This window comes from Pinus tabuliformis, chromosome 7 (genome assembly GCF_031772625.1).
Source record: "Pinus tabuliformis cultivar Carrire ecotype Pingquan chromosome 7, CPIR1, whole genome shotgun sequence".
Taxonomy (NCBI): domain Eukaryota; kingdom Viridiplantae; phylum Streptophyta; class Pinopsida; order Pinales; family Pinaceae; genus Pinus; species Pinus tabuliformis.
The window spans coordinates 196,913,977-196,919,976 of record NC_142293.1 but is presented as its reverse complement, the minus strand read 5'-3'; positions in this window follow the sequence as shown (position 1 = coordinate 196,919,976).

Sequence of the window (6,000 nt, the reverse complement as noted above, 5' to 3'; positions counted from 1 at the left end):
AAGCGGCAACATACTTAACTTCAGCAAAAACAATCTTTTTTTTCCTTCGATGCGATGAGGTCGCACATATCGCAGATCACAAGTTTCGCTGTGGGCACGTTAAGCCTTTGCCATTGTATCTGTGATACGATATTGGGATGCGATATTATCGCACATCCGAGATCGTCCATCTCTCACCCCGCTCCAGGTAGCCTTTTGCGATACAACCCAGTCGTTCATATGTAGATCTGACTACTGTGATTTGTTCTACCTTTGTGTACCCCTCTGCCATACCTTATTTATGTTTTAAACTAATTTTTTGTTCCCAAGGAAGAAAGAAGGTTGTGCACCATTACTGCTCACCAACAATATTAAAGAAGAAGAATGGCCGAGAACAAGAAGGACGTGCCTCCTGCAGGTAAGAGTGTTGAAAGAATATGGGTTTCTTGTGTATTTGAGTGCGTCGAGCTCGAGCAGGTCAAGAGACTACAGAAAAGGTTGGTTTTGTCAGCAAATAGTATCAGAGGTCCATAAAGTTTTGTAAATGCAGTTGGTGGCCACTTTGACCCATTCACCCATAACCTCATAGATATAAAAGTTTTTGTTTTTCAGCACAAAAAAAACACACAGAGTGAGAGAGGAATAGAAAAAAACCAGCAGCCCTTAATTAAAAAAAAAACGCAGCAGCCAAATAGAAAGAAGGAACAACAGTCTGAACTTCTTTTTTTTGTAAATCCCTCTGTGAAAGAGGAAGAATTTTATTTTGAAACAACAATTTGTTTTATTAATGAATACAATCTCTTTTGGTGTGTAAAAACTATGTCCTCTACAAATAAATTTTAATTCTTCGGTTGTCTTAAGGATACTGAGCTTCGTTTCTGTTATGTGTTTTTGTTTTTGGAATTTTAGCAAAAAAAAAAATTCCCAACACAACCTAAACAACATTGGCTCCTAAAGAACACTCGCTGACAAAAAAATTGATGCTTATTCATTTTCACGTGCAAGGCGAATGCGTGAATAGGTTATTAACCATAACTAGGGCAATGGGCTCACAATACATTACCTACAATGTGGGGGATCCTGAAAGAAACGTGCTCACAACACATTTCCTAAACGGATGATTATAACATTAGTATAACTGTTTAATTATTTTATGTTTTTAATGACTAGCAAGTATGCAAAGCCCAAATGTGGTGCATTCGGTTGGAAATTAGTAAATTATGCTTTATATACAAGTAATGCATGGAGGCATCGTTTCTGTTTCAAAATGTAAGTGTAATTCCAACACTACACTGATATTAACAGTTCAATCTCCTCAACAGTTGTTTAGGGGTAATGGAAATGATATACGATAGTTTTAAGTAGCTTGGATAAGATTTGAGTCCATCTTAATAATAACACAACTCAACATATTTTGTAGTCAAGGAAAAGTGAATAAAAACCTAACACACTAACCTTTAAAATGAAACTTATTTACAAAAGCAACAAATTAATTAGTTAAAAATTAGTTTAATGTTAGATAACACAATTCATCATATTTTGTACTCAAGGAAAAGTGAATAAAAACCTAACACACTAACCTTTAAAATGAAACTTATTTACAAAAGCAACAAATTAATTAGTTAAACATTAGTTTAATATTTAAACATTAGATGACCATGAAACTAATTAGTTTAATATTTAAACATTAGATGACCATGACTATAAGGTTTAATTATAAAATAAATTTATTTATTTATTTTTTATGCATGAAAAATTAAATTAACTATAGCTTTGGTATTAATATAAAACATTGAACTGAACAATTTAATAAACATCTAACAACTCACTAACCTTAAATATGAAACTTATGTAGATAAGAAATAAATCAATTAGTTCTCTAAGAACATTATGTGTGTGCCACTTACCTAGCCCAATAACCATGATTTTAATTAACTAACTGCAAATTGAATGAATAGTGTTACATGTTTACCTTTGGTCGAAGTAGGCTTACCGCAACAAGGTTTTGGGGACGACTCTCCACCCAACCGTAGGCTCAATTGTGCAACGTCTTGCTACAACTGGCCACCCCTGAGCCCTCAATCAACGTTCTACTGCGAGTGACTCCTAGGTCTTAGTATACCATTCTCCCAAGAGAATGAAAGACAGAATCTCAGAAAGATGGAATGCCGAAATCCTCTCATCTTCCTCACCATCTATTAAATAGAACAAAACATTGGGAGGGGAACCACATGCACACACTCCATGTGTCTACATGCAACTTTTTTTCTTGTTTTATTTCTTTACTTTTCTTTTGATTTTTAGCTTTCTTGTTTTATTTCCTTCTTTTTGATAGTTTTCTTGTTTTAATTTTATTTATTCTTATTTATAGCTTTAATATGGTTATTACTATTTATTTCTTTTTATATAATTTTTAATATATATTATTTATTATTTAATATTTATCATTTATTATTTTTACTATTTATTATTAAGTGATTTGTTTTATTATTATTCATTATTTTTATTGTTAATTATTATTTTTGTATTATTTATTATTTTTATTAAGGGGAGGGATATTACATACTCTCCCACTTTAAGGAACTTCGTCCCGAAGTTAAGTTGAATTATTTATTACTTATTATTTTTATTATTTATTATTTATTAACATCATGTTGCCAACACCCTCTGCTGAACTAATATAACGAGCAGGCATCGAAAGTCCCCAACACCCTGGGAAATCTCAAGGAATCTCTGTCCTTTTTCCCACTTTCGGCACTAGGCTAAGCCTGACCCGGTCTGTATCCTAGTCCAAGGCTGGCCCCAAGGGTCGCGCCTGACTAAGACCTCATCTGCCCCAAGGCACGCATCCGGTCCGGTACTCAATGACCCTGGGCATCTCGCAAGGCTGGCCCACTCCCTCCACAACTACTAAGGCGCAGAGCTCCAGGCATCGAAGTCCTTTACATCCCTTCCAGACTTCGGCATCCCAATCCAATAACAAGCACCAAGCCTAGAACATGAGGCACTTGGCCTCCTCAAGATGGTCCCATAGCTCTTCTAGAGCTATCCATCAAGAGCTATACACAAGACAAAGGAACCACTCGCATATGTAGTGTTGATTGAGTTTGTCCCCAGCCCATATGGTGTTACTTATTCTCCCTCGTGCGTATGGGCTCGCACAAGATCATCAAATAAACCGGCCCTCTCGGCCCATTTGTGGAGTCCTGTGAATCATTACACCTCAACATGAAACCAATGCATTAGCTGTACCATCATAGTATCATAGAAAATAATCCACATGCCAAGTCTTGCATGTCATCATGTAACATTCATCATTGTTAATCGTAACATTATGAATAATAACGAACTACATGCTCATGCATGTCATAAATTTTTACAGAAGTATCACATGCTTCACCTCATGAAATACCATCATAAGTTATAACATCAACATATTTACAATAAAAAATATATCATGACTTCACATAATAAATGAACCACATGTCAATAAACCTCATATTATAGCATCATAATTCCTATGCCACGTTATGCATATCATATCCATCATGAGTTTTCATCATTAAATACCTATCATCACGTAGTAAATGAATATGTCAATTTACCTTGACATAACATCATAATGCCTCATCATAAGTATACATCATCACTATTGTAACCACCATATAAATATGAACCACGTGGGCATGATCACCCTCATACCATCATATTATGAAACATCATCAATATGAGAAACATATTAATACTTATCAAATATAGAATAATACTCTATAAGCATTCTTATCATGATTCATTAGAAAAATGAATTTCATTTACTTTACAAACATTCCACTATGAACTAAGATTATTCAACCTCCATCTAGGATTTATGTTATCTCATCAATGTTATTAGTGTGATGTTTTCATCAAGACACCAATTAGATTTTCAATAATCATTTCCACTTCTTTCAACTAAGAAGTTGACCATTTACACCATAGGTATAATTATCTAAATACATTGTTAAATTTCACATGAGCCTCATCATCTTGAGTCTTAATCTCTTGTCATATTTTCTTCCTTCCTCAAGGAAATTCTGGTGAAATTCATTGTTAAGATATTACTATTTATACAATCATTATTTAAATCATCTATCTCAAAAATAAAATCCCTTGGTTTTACATTCATTTACCCTTTGTTTTACCGATTCCAATATTGCTATATGCAATTGCATATAAACACTAGGTCATCATGATTTAATTTATATCATGCTTAATTTACTTGCATGAGGGTTTGTTGATCCATGTTGACTTCTACATACATCACTTAACAATTATCATTTGCAAAAAAAAAATTCTCTTATCTTGTCAAGTTACTATCTCAATACCATTTGATTGCTTTATCGAAAATTCACCCTTCTTAAAGTTCAACAAGAGATCCTTGCTCATTAAATAGTATCTTTATTTTAGATTTTGAAACAATTGGAAACACTACTACCATCATTGTCCATGAAACATTTAAATGTGTGGTGTTCTATGGAAACAACCTCTTTTAACGCTATGGGAACAAAACTTGATAAGTTTCTCTATGTGAAGTGTTATTCACGAAACAATGAGTGTAGATTAGTAAAGTAAAACCTCTATTAGTTGACTCTCAGTTGTCAGTATGCACACAATACTTCTCACAGTCTACTTATAAAATTTCCAACAACATTCCTTCTTGTACTTAAACTGTTATTTTTCCTAGTTTATCATTAGTCATTCCTCATTTACCAGAATTCTCAACTTCCTATCTTGACACTTTTAAACTAGATAGATCATCACTATGTCCTTTACTAATCATGTTGCTCGGTTTAATCATCAATATCATTAAGAGAATTTTCTTCTTGACATAAACATCCCTTACTTCCTCCTACCATATATTCATAGATACAATTTATTTTTCCCTTAGTTTGAAATGTTGCTACTATTCTTCGAATATAATAACTTATCTTCCTTGAATTGTTCATTTTTATTATGGATTCTCTTCTTTAATCTAACGTTATCATACCCTTTAGGGCCATTGAAATGATCTTCTTTATTATTCAACTTTATTAGTTGTTACACAAAGCAGTTGTATAGGAGTGTAGAGAGGTCATATCCTCCTACGATTATATCACGAAACCTCATGTAACATTATACTCAACATCATAACAATTAACTAAACTAAAATCATAGTGTACGATTTAAATGTATCATAAAGTTTAAACAATAAAACATGATTTAGATGCTCCATAAAATTAACTGTCTTAGCTAAGTAAGCACTCCTAATTAGTTCATCACACAATTTGTATGCTACAATTCTGATGTAGTCTATTTATTTGCAAGTTTCGACATCTAGAGCCTTAACCTTTAATTAAGCTATTAATAGCCTTACCAACGTTCTATAAAGCATTGTTTCACTCCCAATACTTTGACTTATCCAATTACATAACTCATCAATGATACATCTACTAAGGAAATTTCAATATTTTCCTACGTTATTTATGAAAATTGACTTTTTTATAGAGAGCTTAACAAAAGTTGATTGATTATTTCATACTTTTAATTGCATCTCATGATTTTTCCTTATCATTGTTAATAATGTGGAGTATAAAATGAAACAAATGCAATAGCACAATATTTACATTATTTAGTGCATTAATTATCCATATAAACACAACTTTCTTATGCTAGTTACCACTGAGGAGATGTAGAAACTAAACATCAATGGATATAGAGTAATCAAAGATCAATGAAATCATTTGCTTCAAGTCAACCAATATATTATTTTACCTTTTTCTCTTCTTGAGAATTTTGTATAGTCGACAAAGAAAAGCATTGACTCCTAAATAAAGCGCCAGTCATTTGAATTCTTCACTAGTTACCCATAAATCACTAACCACCCACTAGAATATATTTTAGACTATGAAAATATTAGCATAAAATAAATCAATTCAGGCAACCATCCCAAGAAGAAGATCTCCTTCAAATTTTAAAACCAAATGTCACATATGTATGATTGTA